Source organism: Coregonus clupeaformis, unplaced genomic scaffold, assembly GCF_020615455.1.
Source record: "Coregonus clupeaformis isolate EN_2021a unplaced genomic scaffold, ASM2061545v1 scaf0696, whole genome shotgun sequence".
Taxonomy (NCBI): domain Eukaryota; kingdom Metazoa; phylum Chordata; class Actinopteri; order Salmoniformes; family Salmonidae; genus Coregonus; species Coregonus clupeaformis.
In genome coordinates this window covers 190070-210754 of record NW_025534151.1, presented here as the reverse complement: position 1 = coordinate 210754, position 20685 = coordinate 190070, and the positions used below count along the sequence as shown (strand labels likewise).

At 43.1% G+C, this 20685-nt stretch overlaps 1 pseudogene; it reads right to left on the bottom strand.

Annotated features, from left to right (window-relative positions):
* The window catches only part of LOC123485454, a 34994-nt pseudogene extending 16287 nt beyond the window's left edge, over nt 1-18707 (bottom strand).
* Between the last annotated feature and the right edge of the window lie 1978 nt (nt 18708-20685).

Sequence of the window (20685 nt, the reverse complement as noted above, 5' to 3'; positions counted from 1 at the left end):
AATGCATTTAACAGCGCTCCCGTTTCTATTTACCTTCCCCTCCTACTCCCTAATCTAAAAGAAATGGATAGGCGAGCACTATGTCAGTAACTAAACCAAGCTTATGGCTTTCAACCATCCCCAGACCTCTCAAGTCAGTGAGAATAAGGGAGCTAGGATATAGGAAAGGAGGTCAAACTTTGGATTGACCATGAGAGGAAAAGGTCAAACATTACTGTCCCAACGCTTCATAACATCTAATGCTATTTAACATTAGAAATCAGACCTCCACTGTGACCAGTTCAAACCATCTGAGACGCCAAACACCCGCAGGCCAACTCCACACAGGCACAAAGCTAGAAATGACACGCTTTCACCTGGAGAATATTTATCTACCACATCCGGTTTCTGTGGCGACAGGGAGAGGGTCTTTGATGTTATTGAGTTTTTTTTCCCACCACTGAATCAATTGGTAATGGCTGCCTCGCCTCTTGTTTCCATGTGATTTGGATTGTGGGTAATTGGCCTAAACTGAGTCTAATTCGCCACAGAAAGTTATTATCTCAGTGTCGCTCATCAAATTGTCCTCGCTGTCTGCCGGCCACGCTCCATGTTCCTCCCAGTGCCCTTTGTTCCTGAATAACGTGGATAATTCTATCAACTAAGAGAAGGATAAATAGCAGCAAAACATTTATGAGAAAGTTTGAAAAACACCCAGGGACACAAACTTTTGATCTTCACATTGTCCTGGAGCGAACTAGAATTTTTTATGACCCCTTGTAGGAATCATAACAGAACTATTTACATCAAAGTCAAAATGCTGACACCATCATGACAGACCATCAAACAACCAACATACCAGCGAATTTAACTAGCCTTGAACCAATCTCTACAATGACATTCATAAGGGAAAACAAGTTAAGATACCATAACATTTTCCCAGAACACAAAAGTGACAGCACAGTCACACACATGCACACACATGCACAAACGTGCACACACACTCACGCACACACACACACACACACACGCACACACACACACACACACACACACACACACACACACACACACAAGGAAAGGCTGGTAACCTCAGGCCTAATTTCAGAGATTCCACTCTGGGACCTAATCCCGACCCACCCGCTCATTATGAATTATAATCCTGTTAGCAAGGACTAGCGGCTCTAACCGATCCAGAGCTAACCGCCCCAGAGTTAAGGCCGGGCCATCTCCAACCCTGTAATCAGCACTGAGGCCTTCGTCCTGTTCAGTAGGGCACACTGTAGCAAAACGATTTGCAACCAAAACCTTTAAATATGTGTTCCTATTGGACAAGTTCAGTTCAGTACCTCCCCTTTTTGGTCTGTTTCAAAAGTTTTCTCCCTACTGGACATGACCCTTGGCTCTGACACGAGAAAGATACATTTGCCTCTCAACGCTGATCCAAGGTCAGTTTGTGATTTTTCACTATAAAGGTTAACGTTAGGATTATATATAGCATTTAAAGCTGATCCTAGATCTGTGCCTATAGGAAAATTATACTCGGAGCACTCTGACATGAGTGGCAACACAGATCTGCCGCCAGCTAGCAGCCACTCCATGCTCAAGCAAGGACTGCGTTCTAGCATGTTGGGACAGAATGAAACCATGCCCTCCAGGTGAATGGCTAACTGACGCCAAATCTCCAAGGAGACAGAGGACACCAACAGCAACAAAGTAGTGCAGATCAACACAAATACCTGGGGGCAACAGAGCTGCGCTAAGGCTTAGCTGTCAAACAACTAACCTGAACATTTATGTAACTTGGCTTAGCTTCCAAACAACTAACCTGAACATTTATGTAACTTGGCTTAGCTTCCAAACAACTAACCTGAACATTTATGTAACTTGGCTTAGCTTCCAAACAACTAACCTGAAAATGAATGTAACTTGGCTTAGCTTCCAAACAACTAACCTGAAAATGAGCCTAACTTGTCTTATCTTCCAAGCAACTAACTTTTACAAACAACAAATTCTACCTGAAAAGGAATATAACTTGTTTGACTTTTTAACACAATTGACTCTACCTGAAAATTAATGTCACTTGTTTTCAACTGTTAGCATCGGATACTGAGACTATCAACAGTCAACAGTTTCCCTCCCTCTCCCTCTCCACTTCCAGCCGGGCCTGACCACTCCGAGGGGAACACCCCGCCCGCCATCTCTTTCAGCACCACATTAACAGCAACAGAGGGAAGCCCGCAACCAGGCCGATCCTAGCAGGCAGGTCTGAACACATCAAATGGAAAGGGGCTTTTCTCTCAAACTAGCGAGAGAGTGAGTGTTGGAGGGGTGTTGGTTGGAGGGGGTAAACACACATGCACATGTGTGAGTATGCACGGATGCACGACGCACCACACATACACACATGGACATACTCTACACACACACACACACACACACACCAACACTCTTCCACCCTCCTACAACACACTACACTACAACTCACATAGTGGGCCCTGCCTGGCCTGGTGTCGACCACTGGCGGCTGCCGCTGGGCTGTGGGTTGTGAGGCAGCCTAGGTGGTGACAGGCCAGCTGAACCAGTCTACCACCAGCCTCCCACCTAGCAGCCAGCCATCCAGCCAGGCAGGCAGGCCAATGAAGGCCTTAAACAGGGCCCAAAGCCCCAGGCTACATTCCTCTGCTGATAGCCCCAGCGATGGAGCGCGTCAACCAAACCCCCCCCCCCAAACAAGGGCCTCTAATGAGTGGGAGTACCTACTACTGACCAATCTCATTAGTAAACGGCAGTAACAGAATACGTGGTATTTCACGCTATGGGGGTAAGAGGGAGGCAGGGGGCTTGCCACTCTGTTCCACACCTGCTGGTTGGAGGGAAGGGTTGCTGTGAGCAAATGGGGGTTTGAGCTGTGAGCTCTTTGAGTTCACGACTGAGTGATCAGCCCAGGCCAAATCAGGAGAAGTTTTGGGAGGGTGATTATGTTGTTTACTGGACCAGTAAACCTGTTAGGAGGTTGTAATTACTCCTCATTTGGAGTGAGGAGCCACTCCGAGGGCGGTCGGTCCGCCGTGCCCACAACTTGATACAGCTGAGGAGGACAGGCAAGAGGTGAGAGAACCGGCGGCGTAGTGGAGGGTAAATGTACTGTATCTGAACCAAATTTAAGGAGCTTTTTTAAACTTTATTTTTGTCATCACGATCTGCAGAGTTCACCCACCTTTATTTAACACTACATCCCTGGAGAGATCCCTAGCTTTAGATGGGATGCAATTGAACTAGAGTAAGGCTAAATGCTAAACTTCACAAAGCCTTCAATATCCAGTGCTCTCAACAAACTCAGATTTCTTAGCCGTTTGTGGCCTTTTGGCAAGGGTAAGGAGAGGGACACTCCAAAAAAAATGCAAACAGGCCACACACATCCCACGTGTGTCCAGCTGCTATAGGGAAAAAGCAATCAAGACAAAATAAGAAACAAAAAAATTCCAGCTCAAAGTATCGCTGCTCCCAAAGATGAATTGCAGAGCAACACCATACAGCACCAACAAGTCAGGTATAACTGCTGACCTCATCTCCCAGCGCACCCCCAATCAAACTTGGCTAAAACTTGAACCTGTGTCCACTTTCCCCCATTCACTGTGTACTGCCATCTGCCAATCTCCTCCGTCCATCGGCCCTCTTCTCCTCACTTCATTATCTTTTCGGATCTAAACACTGCCCATTTACCTTGTCAGAGAAAAAGGCCCGAGCCAGTGATGTATGTGACCACATGCTGGATTTCTGGGGAGGTCAATAAAGGTGACCCGCGCTGGGCGCTGAGTCCCAAGCCCCTGGGGTACTCCTGGGGGCCTGTCAAAAAGGTAATGGATGATGTTTTCACTGCAGGGTGAGGGACCCAGAGAAAGAGCGAAGACCGCCCCGACACAATGGGGGCGCCAGCATTGGATAAATGAACAGATGCCCCACAGGTCTCCTAAAAAGACCCTGTTTGGCTGCCCCTTCTTTCTGCCCCTCCCTTCTTTGTATCAGTCTCAAATGGCACTTATTCCCTACATAGTGCACTACTTTTGACCAAACCCTATGGGCTAGTAGTGCACTATGTACGTAATTGGATTGCCACTGACTCCAATACTGCCTTCTCATTACTTCCAAATGTTTCCCCGGAACTCAAATAACTCAAATGGGCACGAGAACAAAGAGGAACTAAAAGAAAAGTTTAAAAACAGTGGTAAGAAGAACTTCAGATATTGCTGCCCCAACAAAGGGGCGCATTCAGCTAAAAAGGGAGGGTCATATTTTTAGTCCAAGAGGCCGAGACACGATTATACACCATGTGTAATGTTCTTTATTCTTTAATTGGGTGGCGCCAACGATTCTGAGTGCTTGCTTGGATGGAATTAAGGAATAATCAGGAACTGTAGGTCCCGGGACTAAATGTAATTTACAAATATGAATATTTTTGGATGGATTCGTCACACGTACATGAGTGGGGCTAGTCGGGGGGGACAGTAAATACACAGTGTGTAGGGGACAAGCTTGGGAAGTCCAGGATTTTTTGGGGGGGGTCAGGAGAGACCAGTCAGGCCATAGTACATTTTTTTATTTGTACATTTATGTCCCAGATCTAATGACATCAGGGCAAGACCGCATTATAAATGTGCCTCTGGGTAGATGGGGGGAGGGGGAACAGGGAGGGGGATGGGGTTGGCTGGCGGCCGCGGCATGGGACAGGGATTCTTGCCAGGGTACAGGCTGCTGTGTGGCACACCACAGTTTGCCATGGGTGACTGGCGGCCCCAACATCCAAGGGGGCTCTGGCAATAAACAACCAATGACGAATGGGTTCAAATGACCTGCCGAACTTTGACCTTTGATGATCCTGGGGGCGAGAGGGGATGAGGTCATTCCAGAGGCTTCCTGTGAAACGCTAGCCAGACTCCTCTTTTTTCTGTTTAGGAAGGCATTCCTTTTTCCAGAGGACAGGAAAGCAGGATATAAATGTTTCTACATTGCATGGGTTATGTGCACTCTAAGGTACTCTGGGTTATGGGACCTAAGTCGGGAATTAGGCCATCTCCACCCCTACTTGTCTAACTGAGCAGTTTGCCAGTTCAGAAGTTCTCTTCACCTCTGTGTAACCAAAGCATTCCGTAACTCACAGATGTGGGTGTTTTTTAATTACAGGTAACTTGTAATTTATTCAAACCCAACTTCAATAAACAAAGTTACAGTACACTTAGTGACCTAGCACAACTTCTTTCCCACCCGCTTGCTCAGGTTTGGGTAGAATGTGCTTGCAGGGTTGGAGCACACATTATTATTACAGCACATCTGTGAGCAAGAGGGTGGCAAATTAGCTCTAATTGCATTAACAGGGATTATGGTTTCCAGTTGATTTTTGTTTTTTTACATGAAACACTTTGTAAAAAGAGAAGCGGAAACATGTGAAGAAAACAGCACGCTCTGTTGTGGTTTCTCTTTACAAGCTGTGGCTCCTTCTCACTCGCAGGCTTTAATATTATGTGCACAACTAAGAGGGAGAAATAAATAAATAATAATAATTAATAAATAAAAAATGAGGGCGGGAGCTTGCAACCCCTTCCCCCTCCGTCGCTCCTCACCCCGCCCCTACCCCCCTCACCGTGGTAATGACCCACCAATCCCAGTGGAACCTCCCACAATGCAGTGGGCATGGCAACAATCTGAACGCCTGGGTTTCGTCCCATTACCCTATCACATAATGACCTTTTCATTGGGGGAGCCCCCGTGTGCAGAAAACAAGCAGAGGGGGTTGTTTCAAATGGTACCTTTATTCTCACATAGTGCACTACTTTGGATCAGAGCCCTATGGGCCCTGGTTATAGGTAGTGCACTGTATAGGGAATGGGGTTCCATTTGGGATGCAGTCAGGGTCTCCTTTGGGCTTTTCTGGGCAATGGCTTTCGTTTACCACTCATTTCTTGATCTATTAAAAAGGAAAATACCATTTGTGTGAGTGGGTGAAGAGAGAAAGAAAAGACCTGTGGTTCCCTGTTGGAGGGGCAACAGTGCCGCCTATTTCTCACCAGGATTCGTGGTACACACACACACACACACACACACACACACACACACACACACACACACACACACACACACACACACACACACACACACACACACACAGCCAGCTTGCTAGACCACATGCATAAACATTTACTTAGTCCTTGAGAATCGATACGGTGGAAATGGAAGATACTGTGCTCATAGTTCTAAATACCACTTAACTGACAATGCACACACACACCAACATTTTACTCTCCAGAGAACCTGGGAATATCTATGGTCAACTCTCTCTCCCTCTCTTCCTCCCTCTCTCTCTCTCACCTGGGTTATCTCTCCTCCCTCACTCCCACATCCCATCTGCTGCAGGCTGCATCTACCCCCAGGTTCAGTGGTAGGTCCTGGCAGCCACCTTGACCCCCATCGAGACATCCTGATTTAGCCTCCCCTTGTATGGAGCCCAGACAGGAAAAGGGGGGAAAATGCCTGCATAGCAAAATCCTCTCAGTGTGTCTCTCTCAGAGGCCTGCTGGCCAATTGACTAGCTTGCTAGCTTTGGCCAAAGCTGTAAATCAGATATGTCCGTGTCTGTCAGATATGTCTCCCTTTAACAGTCTGTATCCGTGAGACTATGGACACAGAGAATATGGCCTCCCTTTTTACTGCTACTTCGTTCTAGCTCTATTGGATGGTGTAAATGTTAACCAAAGTCTTTTCTCACAACTCACTTCACTCGTAGCTACTGACAGGAGAGTTAGGGAGAAGTTATCTACAAAATAATTCTCACTATAGCTTTGACATGCCTAGTCAAACAAACACACACGTAAACACCCGCATGCATGGTTCACTTTGGCAACTTCGGTGGTCATTTCAAAAGTCATTTCAACAGCCAAATCCTCCTAAACCTGCTAGGCCGCAGTGGAAAAGTCCCCTCCCTCATCGCTACATTTCAGACTTGTCACAACAACCCTAAACACCCATAAAGAGTCTTGAGGTGACATGACATACCTGGGGCGTAACTGAGGCTAAAGGGCATAACATGGAGCTCAAAATGGCCGCCGGTATCGAGGTCTCACTGCTTGGCTTCTAAGAAGTGTAATGGTGATCCACCACTCTACTCACCGTCAAGTGCTGGAAGAGCCACGCCCTCATGATGTTGGTAGCCACTTTAGGAAAGATGCCTCGCTTCTTGTTGTGACGATCCCTCTTTTCCTTGTCAGGGTCGTCGTCGTCCCCAGTGCTGGGAGAGGCCACCCCGTTGTCCATGCAGTCACCTGTCCAAACAAAGGCAACAGTTAGTGTGGGTGGCTGGTTCCATGGGGAGCTAAGGAGGGGGGTTTGGGACATTTCGGCTCCAATCTGGCAACCGACTATCTCCTCTTGGACAAACAGACAGCAACTGCTCGTTTAACTTCAGAAACGTAATTTCTTGACACACTTTCGCCGGGTTATGGTGGGAATAACGACGGACCATTCTGCTACAACATGGTAACCTGCTATCTTCTCTTGGACAACAGTCAACAACTGCTCATTTTGCTTCAGGAATTCTAACCTTTCAACATAGCTCCTCTGGGTTGTGGAAGGAATATTTAAAAATTGTACATGATTAGCCAGCGATCGTGCTTTCCTGGCATTGTTTAGCTGAATGTGTTTCGTTGGTGCATTAAAACAGAAATGTTTTCAACCAAAAGGAGAGAATTCTGCTACAGCATCCTGGGCAAAAGACAGCAACGGATAATTTTTTATTCCGAAATTCTACCCTTTTTACACAGTTTTATCACTGCTCTGAAAATATTGATCAAACTGTAGGATGCCGCAATAGAGTTACTGCTACAGTCTATCGGAATGCGAGGAGAAAGCTCTAAAGCTGAAATATGGATGGATCTGGTGAAAAATATATTTCTCTCTACATTTCTGACGATTGACTCATTAACATCGTCATCCAAGAAACCTTCATATATTTATCAGATGAGAGCGTCTGAACGAATAGGTTGATTCTTCAATGTTCCATTCAAAACACTCCCATGTACTATACACGCGATGCACCAACCCTCCCCAGGACATTTTATTTTATTTTGTAAAGATTTATGAATATACATCTCAGAAAGCTTTTAAGCCAGGGGTTGAACTCTCTGACTCACTGTACTGTGGATTTGATATGACCCACCCAGAGCACCATCTATCCACCCCCAAAATCCATACAGTACATCTCCAAGATATCACAGACCTAGCTTGCGTCCCAAATGGCATCCTATTCTCTATATAGTGCACTACTTTTGACCAGGGTCCATAGTACTGCACTATGTAAGGAATAGGGTGCCGTTTGGGATGCAGATGTCGTCCAAAACCAGCCAATGATTTAATACCCAGTTTGTTCCTCTCGCTGTTTTTTCCGCTAAAGTTCGTCTTCTATGTTTACTCAGCTCCCATCTGGCCGGGAGAGCTACACTGCTGGCTCTGGGTTCGTAATCCAAGATGTCTCATTGGATGTGAATGCTCCTTCGATCTAGCCTGGTCTCAGATCTGTTTGTCCTGCCTTGCCAACTCCTATGGTCATTGTCTGGGGCACAGCGGGGGCTTTGCTAAAGATGAACTGGAGGAAATGCTGGATTGAAGGTAGCCTGGCCATAGATCTCTCTGCACCGTCTTGCCAACTCTATCATAGGAGTTGGCAAGACAGCACAACAGATCTGGGACAAGACTTCCTTCGATCCAACATTACGTCAAGTTCATCTTTAGCAAAGCCCTCACTAACTGCTAACCTCTCCTCCACAAAATGCAATTACCAATCATGCCGTACGCAGTATTTTCGTCAAGTGCCAGAGAAACGTCTGAGCCAGTCCTTTTATTGCACCTCTTCTGCCCTGTAATGAGGTTCATTTTCATTTATTTCCCCCCCCTTTTAACAGCAACTGGCAAGGTTAGAGACAGTCAGTTAAAGCCGAGCAGAGCAGGCATGTGGCAGCTACCGACCACATTAGTATAATACCAGTGGTGACTTCACTAATAATAAAAATAATAATATGCCATTTAGCAGACGCTTTTATCCAAAGCGACTTACAGTCATGTGCGCATACATTTTTATGTATGGGTGGTCCCGGGGAACTAGCTTGGCGGTTGACTTTGCTTAGGCTTCTCCTGCCATTACCTCTGCCGCCAAAACAGAGGTGAGATTCTACGGGGACCGACAAGAGTCTGAGAAGGTGGAAATAATCATAAAAGTCCATAAACAAGCTCTCGGCATCATTAGGGGGATGACGACGGGCCAGGCTGATTTACACTCCACACTGCACCGTGTTGCGGCAGCGTTCTCTAGTCCAACACCACGAGGAGAGATACGCCGCCGCCGGGGTGACTTTGGGCCCAACCTGCTAATGGTTTGTGACAGCTGCGAGCTTCACAGCGACAACCTGTGTACCGGGTGGAGACGGGGGGAGGATAGGTGTCTTGTGAAATGCCCTACAGTGACTAGAGCTGCACATGTCAAATCCTCGTCCTCTACATCCAGCTATGTGTGACTGTGAAGGGGGCTTGAGGAAAAGACGAAGGAAGGAGCAAAGCGATGCAGTGACTTGGGGAGGTCCGAGAAAGTGGTAGTGGCATGGGAGTTGCTGCTACTCGGCTTTCCTGTCTGGCTTCCAGTGAAGGAGTGAGGCCATACAAAGGAATTTGTGGCCCCGAAAAAAACTCTGAACATGAAGTCAGCTCAGCTGTGGTTATGCAGCCTTGACCGTGCCCACGCCAAACCAAAGGGTTCATTGCTCACCCTCTTTCACTCTCTCTCCCTCTTCTTTCTTTTATTCCCGTTGCCCTCATTCTTTTCTCACCCTTTTTCTCTTCTACCGTTCAATATCGCTGCTCGCTCCTTTCTCTTCCAGCATCAAGATTAAGAGGCACAAAAATCCACTCGCACTGTTCACGCAAACATTATAAGTCAAGCTGTCAAAGCTCGGCGCTCGCAGCAGCTGCTGGCCTGCTCAATTGCTGAACTTTTCAGAAGTGTTTGCACAAAATGTTATTGGCCATGGTCTGGTGAAAGGGGCCTGGGAGGAGAGAGGACCTTTTATTTTGTACCACGCTTCCACCATTGGTCATTACTTGCAAGACACACTTCTCCATAGGAGCGAGGCAGCCATGTGACCATTGCCGGCCAATCTGTGAAGAATGGCCTCGCTGCTCAGGTCTGTGATAACTTCAAGCAACCATGGACAACAAAACACGGACATTGCACAAAGGAAAGATTGAGATGAATTGACTACTTGTCTTGGATGGACTTTCTCTATTGGCTACCAGCAAGTTCAAATGAACAGAAGCTAAATGTCTGACCAAACTGCAGACATCACCATAGCGATGAACTAAGTCATTGAAACTGTTTGCCTTCTTTGGGACATTATTTACCAGCTTTCCCTCTGGTTTCTTTCTTCCTCCCTCTTTTTCCCGGCACTTACACCTCCCCTCCCTACAGTTAAAGTGAGAGATAACAAATCTCTCCTCAGGTATGCATCAGGTTTTTCCTGAAAAGTCAGAAAACCATGACTATCCAATGGTAGCTTCTCTGGCCTATCTAGGAGATGCAAGGAGCCAGTGTAAAGGTATCACTGGACTACATCCCCCAATATGGATCAACCAAGAATCCACTTTCCAACAGAAGCTCAACCAATATGTTTCTGTCAAATACTTCCCTTGAAGGAGCCACAATTCCCCAACCATCCAAATGGGGAATAAAAAGGGCATTAGGGGTGTTTGTGTTCTGGGCCTTGTGTTCTGGCTGTGTGACAGTATTTGTGTTTGGGAGTTAAAACACACAGATATCCCCGAAGCAGTCCACCCGTGGCGGTGCTAAACTGAAAATGTATGCGGGAGATAACAAAACCCCTGAGCGCTTGTTGCACTTGGCACACAAACAGCACTTTGCAAATGGCCCTGGTAATAGGTGATACACATCTGATTGAAACTATTTTGACAGTGTGGCGGGAGTCCACGAACCCAGATCCCTGCTCATAAAGACGGCCAATAGCAGAGGAGAGAGAGTCCCTTTAGTTTTCTTCTCTACCTCAACCATTAGGAGCTAGCCTAGCACTGAATGTGTGTGGGGGGATGTGTGTGTGTGTGTGTGTGTGTGTGTGTACTGCTCTCTGTTATTACACTTTCCCCATGTCCAAATAAAAGAGGTGCAGAGGCTGGTATATAAATCGTCGCTCAGTCGACTAGAACATAATGCGCCCTTTCTTCCAGATCCAGTCCCGGTCTGAGCTCCGCATTCACATTTTTCTGTCAACCCTCATCATTCACTCTCTCTTTCTCTCTGCTGTCTCTCTTTCTAGTCAACATCACATCCAATCCAAACTCGCCAACACGTGACACTCACTCATTGGCTTGACATCGGATCAGTCCCAACACTGTCCCACTAATCTGAAAGTACCTGATAGGCGAACGCGATAATGGTGGACACCTTTCTAGTATTTTTACCTGTAAGTGAATATGATCTGTCCCAAAACTCTAAAATAGCTTCCTCGTTCCTCCCACTGATATGAAAGTATACTTGAAAGACAAAAGCAATAATGATGGACACCTATCCAGTTATCTTACCTATCAGTGAATCCTTACCTTCTTCACTGTTGTTGTCCCCACTGTGTGATGTGTGTCCCCCACTGGAGGGCCCAGGCGTCCCCGCCGAGCGAACTGACACTGTGTCATCGTGGTCTCTGCTCCACGAGATCTGATTGGATGACATGACACCGACAGTCAGCCAAGAAGCTACGATTTACCACAGAGAACGTGTCAATGGTCTATGCGTCATATTGAAACCAAGGGCTTTAAGTGAAGTTAGTCATAGAGAATAATCCACGGCCGACTGATTAAAAGAGATATGGATGGAGACCCAAAGGTATGTCGGCACAAAAGCCACATTCTTAGTTTCCTTACATATCATATCCATATCATACGCAGTACATATCATGTGGGGAAAAGGAGAAATAGCCTGTAGTCATTGCAAACACACAGCCAAACAGCCCTGTCCACACTGACTAGCTACTCCCCTCAGTTGGCGGTGCATCGTGGCTAACTCATTGCTAACTCCAGGTCAGAATGCATACCCATTTATTCATAATCGTTTTTGACCAGCAAATGACTAATAATAAGTCCTCTTTGGGAAGGAAAAAAATGAAAAATATATATAATGTATTACGCTGCATACCAAGTGAATGCCGCCAGGTTGTGGTAATCAGAACATATGCTCAGAACACAAATGGTTAAAGCAGCGATGGCCAACTCCAACAAGAGGAGTTCCCAACTAAACTAGCAAGGGGGATGGAAGAGGGGGAGTGAGTATAGGGCTGAAGAGATTTGTTCTATCAGAATGGAACCACTCCCGAGAGATGGAGGGTTTCAAGTACCGAGACACACACACACACACGCACTCAAACATGTACACAAACACACACACACATGCATACACACACACACACACACACACACAACACCGCCACCACCTCCCACTATTCCCCCATAACCAGTGTTAGGTACTCCCGATACAGCCCCACTTGAGAAGAGAAATTAAGTGTGGAATTAAGTGTGAAAATGGTACACTATTGGGGTAGAGGTGTGGGGACAAAGTGCCTGCAAGGTAGGGTGTGTGTCGGGCGGGTGCTGTACCATGCATGGACTTATGAGTGGGAGAGTGAAGGCTGGTGGGACAGGTTATTGGGTTGACCTCCACATCAAGGGGCTACACTTTAGTGTGCTACTTCATAATGTATCCCATTTAGCAGACCCTTTTATCCAAAGCGACTTACATTTGAGTCTATGTAACCCCAGTGGGAATCGAGCCTACGACAGGTGTTGCTAGCGCCACGCTCTTACCAACTGAGCCACACAACTTGTTTAATCAATAGTATAAATAAACAGTGCTTATAAGACTCAGGGGACCCGTGCTTATCAGTTGATCACGATGATTGATCGATAATAATAAAAATACTCTGGCAGGTGACAGCACAATCAACGAAGGCTATCAAAGTGCAAATCAGCAGATGTGATCAAAGTACTACTGGATGGAAGTCTCACCACCTGATGGAAGTGAGAGGACTGAATGGGATACATATTAATTTGTGATATATAGTAGATTGATTCACACTAGAATACAGCTTGGATAGAGGACTATTTTATAATACAGAGCTTGGAAGCCTGAAGTAAAGTGAATGGGACACTCAGAACATCTCAACAACAGGCTGACATAGGCTAGGGAGGGTGTTTGAAACTAAACACCGAGACATATGAGTTGTGCGCCATTTGACACTCCACTAAGCTGCCTGAATTTATGCTCGTTGCTTTGGTAAATAAATTGTTAAATGGTTAACAAGTCGCTGTGTGGCTGACATGGCACTTGGAGGAAGGGATTCCATATTCCTAAAGCCTTGCTTAAAGGGTGGGTGCAACTTGACTTCAAAACTGGCTTGATTGCATTCACACGAAAAAAGGAGCAGACTTGACTCTTCACCTCTTGCCCCTTTTTTTGGTCAACGGTAACTTTTTCGAGCACATGCAGCACAATGAACATAATTAACACATAAAAACACCATAAAATAGCATAATAACAATTAAAATGTTTCCCATAGTCCCTCGAAGCATTTAATCATGAAGTAATATAATAAAAGCTATTGTTTACCGGGATCCTTGCTTCAAACAAGTTTTTTCCAAAACATGTTAATGGTCATGTCAGAAAAAAGAGAAACCATTTATTATGCTTGGAAATTAAATGGAATATAAACTTTGTTCACATTGTCATTTTGTCAAATGGGTAGGCCTACATTTGATATTTGATTTATTTTAAGGTCACTTATCAATCTATATCACTAAGAGGAGGCCAACAATTTCCTAAATTATATTTTTTTCCATAGGCCTATCTATTTTGATAAAACTATCTAGACAGCATAAAACGCGTGCGACGTGTTCTCTGTATAGGCCTACAATTGAAATGCACTTATTAGACATTTATATTAATACGCATGTGATAGGCAAGAGCTTACCTGATCAAGAGGCCCAGACGATCTTGTAAAATCTTCACTGTCAGATTTATTTCCACCGTCCCCGTCGTCTATGACCAAATCAATGGGCATTTTTCCTTTCAAGCAGCTGATGTATCGATGACAGAAATTATCGCATAGCTCGTGGTACCTGCAAACATGTATCAAAACGGAGTGAACACTATACCCTATGGGAAAGCCCTAAAAAATTAAATGTAGATGGTGGTAATTAGTGATATTATAAAGAATTGCCTATCCCTTGCCCTTGTGACAGGCCTAAGTTACGATTCAAGCAAATTGGCTTCAAAAATAGCAGAACTACATTACATACATTTGACATGAATTGTAGAAAAACGAATGATTACTTTTTTTTCTTACTTTTTTTTAATATAATTGTGCGAGAACTGTAGGATACTTTAGCAACGTGATCTCCTCACTAATGAAAGTTGCAATATAGGCCTAACATGAGCAATATGGCGACTATTATATAAACGCCCTCGCCTAATATTTTGCAAGCGCATCCATCAATGGCAACACTATCAACTCCATAGCATAAAAATGTTATTTGGGCAACCAAATATACTACCACCACTATTACACCTCTACTACGAAGTTATAGCATAATGCTATTCATCATCGCAATCGATTGCGATAAAATATCAGATTTTTACAGCACCAGGCCTATCAGTCACACAGTGCATGAGATGGTTATGAGTAAATCTACCTTCTCCAGCTCGAGCAGATGAAACCGTAATACTTGAATTGCTTGTATCATCTAGGAGGAAAAGGTTTGCATTAAAACATTTTTATTCACATTTTGGAGCATTACATTATTATTATTGTGTGGGGGGGTGTGTGTTGTGTGTGTGTGTGTGTGTGTGTGTGTGTGTGTGTGTGTGTGTGTGTGTATGTGTGCGTGTGTTTGCACGCGCACGACCATTAAAAACGTGTAGGCAAAATGGATCAGGATCAACATTATGAAAATAATTAGCATGAAAGCAAACAAACTTTATGACAAGAAAATCGTTTTGACAGAAAACGATTACACAAACGTGTATCTGTTATGACACCATTAATAACAAGGACTGTGATAAAGTCAAATTCACACTAAAGTGTCGGCTACTGTAGACAATGAATGCATGTATTCATAGGCCAACTGTTCGATACTGTTCTTGTGAATGACCTAAAGCAAGTGAGTTCTTACCAAATTATCAATTTCCGGATTTGATGAAAATATAGGCTTCTCTGATCGAATCTGAAACAAAAGTGTTACAAGTTCACTGTTTACTGAGCGTCGTACATCATTGATAACCATGGTGTTCACATGCATGGGACAGCTTTGCTTACAAAGTTTTCACAATTCAGAATTACACAACATGTAAATATGCACAACAGTTATTTACCCTAAAATATTACAATTTGAACAATTTGAACTTCACCAAAACAAGTAAATAGATATGTCTAACCTGTTTTGAAAATACTGCTATATCCTCATTGAAAGACTCGGAGGAACACACGTCGCCTCCAGCGACCCCAGTTTCTCTCGGTGTGCAAGTTGCTAATTCACATTTTTCAAAAATCAGTGCTAGAAGTGGGAAAAGGGGGTGCCTAAAAGGAAGAGAGAGGACATTAACACTATACGCCGCCTTGGAAAGTTTGCGAGTCGGTATAGGCCCAAACTAAGAAAGTAGGTTACATCGACTTTCAATCACATTGCCTTCTGTTTTCAGTTGCAAGTTGAATAAATACTGCACTAATAAAACATTCAGAAATGTAACAGCACAATAATGATATACAAGTAGGCCTAGTCCTACTGCATGAAAATAGTTGGTCATATAGGCATAACTGGTCGTATGGCAACCTCAGCCCTCGAGTGCCTTATTTAGAACACGATTCAACATTTTAGGACAACGAAATAACACCATATTCTTCAGTGGGATTACATTATGAGCTTTACAATAGAGTATAAGACTATTAATTTTGCCCTGAAAATAGGCTTATATTATGGTACACAAATATAAACAACGCTGCCTATACATTATTGTGAAGTAGGCAGGGCAGTTTGAGAATGTGTTTGATGTACAATTGTTTAATTCTGAGAGTTGGATTTACAAACATTTTGGGAGTTAGGTTATCTAACTCAACCACTGGCTCCTGTTAAACAATAGGCTACATCCAAATCATGAATTTTGTGAATGCAAAATAACATTATATTTAGACTGAAAGCCAAATGCAAACGTAGCCTATGCATCTTTTCGAAATCTCAGGGGACAATGTCATAATTTAACATTTCAAAACAGATATACAATGTTTAAACAAGCCTATATAGCACCATGCGTAATGACCGAACACAGAAGAGGTTCTAATTAGCGAGAATTTCCCAAAGCCTCCCTCTCTCTTAAACTTTCATCGCTCACATTTGTGGTGGTTAATATCCCCAATGGCTATACACTTTACGTTGGTAGTAAAATAAACGTACCCATAAATGGCATCTTTGTCTCTTTTTATAGCGTCGTTGACGGAGGAGCCCATACTGGGCGGGATGGCACTGGCGTGTGTTGAGTGCGGGTACTGGTGCGAGTGGAACTGGGGCCCGTGGTTCAGGGTGAACCGCCTGCATGGAGCGCGCTGCATGAGGGTCCCGTACATAGTCGAGGGCAGCCCTACTCCGTCCATTCCATAGTGGGGAAGGTCTTCATACTGTCAAAAGCGAAATATAGAGAATGTTCTAAAATAATAACCAGTGACTGTTGTGCTACCTCTCCTAATTTTGAATGAAGGCCTGTGTTGATAATAGCTATACTAAAAGTCATAATGTAATGATACTGACAATAAAAACGAATTAGAAAGACTAATAACAAGAAAAATGTATTAACAACAATAGTAAAATAGCTAGAATGATGTTGTTGGCAGTCTATACTAATAATATCAAATAAATCTAGGCCTACTAAATTAGTATATAAAAGAAGTGCTAATGTGTTAGGTATATGGTGCTAATAGTAACCTATGGTATGTTTAGTGGTGGGAATAATATTAGTGGCAATAAAAGCCTATGTTGATCATCTAATTGAATATCAATGGCAAATGTTCATTGTTTGTGGATTACGTTGAATCATTAACATTTTAAAACGTTGTGAAAAGGCTGTTAACTTTTATGTGTCTAAAACTTTCAAACGTTTTTGGTAGGCTTAATTATTTCAGCCGATTAGAACAACAGGGTCTAGCTTAGACAAAACAATATCACAAATGTCTACACTTTTCAGTCTGTATTCTTGATGATATTTCAAAGAAAGAAAATATTGTTTTGTTCATCTTGACAAAACTAATAGCTTAAAGAAACTTTAAAAAATGACAGATGCATTTTAGATAGGCTAATTGTTCATGCATGGCTACATGGCCTATCTAAACTATTTCGAGTATATGTTGAGAACGTTTTTAAGTAATCACATTTTTTACACTAAATGTTTAATTGATTTATTTGTATGTCATATATCAAATAAGAATGCAAAATATTATGAAATGTTGAAAAGGACAGATATCAACAAACTAAACCAAAAGCGAACATTCTCTACATACTTTTCATATCTGTAAAGACTGATATTGCATACACAAAAAACATTTGTGAAATGTCGTCCATGTTCTTGTTACCAAACTTACATCATGTTTTTTTTGTAAATCTTTTAAGTTGATGTGTAACAACTTGGTTATAGCCTACATTAAACACTGGACCCCCAAAGATGGATGCGGCGTTTACGAAATGCAGAATATCAAAACACGTCATAATAGTTGGGTAAAATGAATTATGTGATGAAGTTTGCAGTCTGCAGTCTATAGTTATTTAGACAAAATGAAAATGCAAGTGTTTATTGTACTCACAAACGTTCAAATGCTGAATAGTAGGCTAGCATGTAGCAGGGGTATATATAACAACTTATAGCTCTACCAAAGGGCTGAAACACCCTCTTATTGCATAGCTGCCTGCTTGTTGTGCCATACAAATGGAAAATTGCGCACAGTAATCAGCCACGTCTCAATTGTAGCTTTATTGCCATTGCTAAAAGTTCTGTCAATACGCACCCGTTGCGCCATCGGCCTGTCACTCTAGCCGATTCCAATCGGACTCTAAACGTCTTCTACGAGGCCAGGGCTGAGGGAAAATAAACACCTAACTCCAAATGCAAGATTAAGAATACTGTGCTCGTCTCTCCAGAGAGGATGGTTGCCAGATCGTCAGCATAAATCCAGCAAGACAAAAACACCACAATCCAGTATAGAGCTCCTTCGCTTTCTCCTGGAGACCGTTCATAAACAAGCGACACTAGGCTACGACTTCACGCTTGCGACTGGTATAATAAAATGCCCCTTACATGAAAAAAAACATTGAGACTCTAGTCTCGCTCAACAAGCAAGCTGTCAATCAATATCGAGGTTGTCAAGTTGCTTAATTAATGATGACTCGTCGCGCTCTTCCCTCACTTGGAATGCTTCAGATATTCATGTAGAGATGTTCAAAAACAGTCCCCATCGTCTCCTCGATCACTTGCAACTCCAGTGAAGGGTTTCTTTGATGCAATACCATCCAAGTGGAGATCTGAAGAAGGAGGGGTGATATTTTCTGACTTAGTTTTTCTTAAAGGAGCCGTCGTCTATCCGTCCGCGTTTTGGTGGATCCGGATGTGCAGTGTGAATGCCGTGCTTGGGTCTCCAAATGCGCGCGTTTGTGTGTTGTTGCAGGGCGCATAACGCAGAGAGGGTAGCTTGGACCAATTTGTGCAAACCCGGAAGTAGTGGTGGCCATAACTGGTCACATATTGGCATGGGCCACATCAAGTGGAGAAACCGGTGGGGGCGTTTGAGAACTGTAAAAATAGCATATTCAATCGCATATATGGTTGCATTATCTGGTGCTCAGCTGTAAGATTTGTTGTGGCAATGACGAGCATGCCTTAAGTTTATTTAAAGAATACATATAAATATTAACAAAAGATGGGCTATAAATAAGCAAATAACTAACCATGAATAGAAACAGCTGTCAATTTTTCCCCAACATAAAAGTAGTCTAACAAATAAGCAATTAACTTTTTTTTTCAGGTTTATAATAGCACTCTAAAACATGTATTTTATTGGAGGTTGAGTGTAAGAATCTGACACTCCTTCACAGAATTGATTGACAGACCTTTTGTCCAATATGACAGTAGAAGTGGGAAGAGAATGGGCGCAATTAAGCGGACGTCAAGCCACAGGCCTCTGTTCTCTAATACAAAAATGGATGGTTTGGTGCATTGGGGACATGGACAGCATTGTGTAATGAGAGCTTGCAAATAGATGACTAACTGTACTTGTATGTGTAAAAAGAAAGTCACTGAACTATAGCCTATCAAGTTCAGTTTACTAGCTACTGAACCTAGCCTACAGTTCAGTTTACTAGCTATTGGGGATTAAATCTCCCTCACCAAGCATGCATAAAATTACGAATTTCTTTAATCACTGTAATTACGTTGTAGTTAGTCTACAGTTTAGTGTGTAAACCCTTTAACTTTTGAGTCCGTATCCAACAAAGTATTAATGTTATCAGGTCAACTTTAAATGAAGATTGGAGGAGCAGTGATTTAAATATGGCATGAAAGTCGTTTAGAGTTTGTCCAAACTGTTATCCAAAGACGCATAGCCTTGCCAAGCTTCAAACTGGTAGGCTGGTCGTGGTTGCCTTCAAAATACGTTAGCTTTACCCAGAGAGAGTGGCTACCTTCTCCATAGAAATAAATGTGGCCTTATCTCTCTCTCTCTCTCTCCTATGAGTAGATTCAATCTTACCAACCTCTTAAATACTTGGAATATGTGACGTTGTTTTCATTGGATTGAGGTTAAGGAAATATCTAAATAATTTAACCTCAATAATTGTTGATATTTCAAATAGTGTAAACCTCGGTGGTAGGCTATTAAAGCTGCTTTCAGATTATAACATACATTTGATTAAATGAAGCATAGTTGCAGGACGTGCAGGCAGGAAAAACCGCTTTGAAACCAAACTTTTGATTTATTCTGTAATTGGTTGTATGAAGAAGCTATCCAATGAGGTCCTTATAATGACATATATTTGTTGAAGGTACTATGACTAGGTATCCCCCTCCCTTTCTTCCTTCTGTTTTTTGCAATCTTAGACACCGAAAGTTATGGAAGGACTTGTAAGAGGCAATTAACGTTTATTTTAGTTTTGAAATCGTCAAATCAATAATTAGTATTATTTGGAATGAAAATTAATTAATCAATTTGTAACGTGAATTAACGAATATTTGTGTCTATGGGCTACTTTTACAGACTTTATTAACACTCCTAACATGTTTTGAACTTTACTCAAACCACAATCCACAATCCACATGGTTATTCATGTCTAGACTAACCAAAACGTGAATTGGCTCATTTGGAAGAACCACATTTGTATTGTGGTCAAGAAAACACATAGCTGTAGATACAGTGTAAGTTAACATCCTTTACTGCCGACATTTGACAGTTTGTTTAAAAAGCTCCCTCTCTCTGAATAGCTCATCAAATGTTTGCTGAACAAACTCACATTTTCTATTGAGTGACCAGATTTTCTTTTGAAAACCATTCAAATGTTTTTACACATAGGCCAAAATTATCG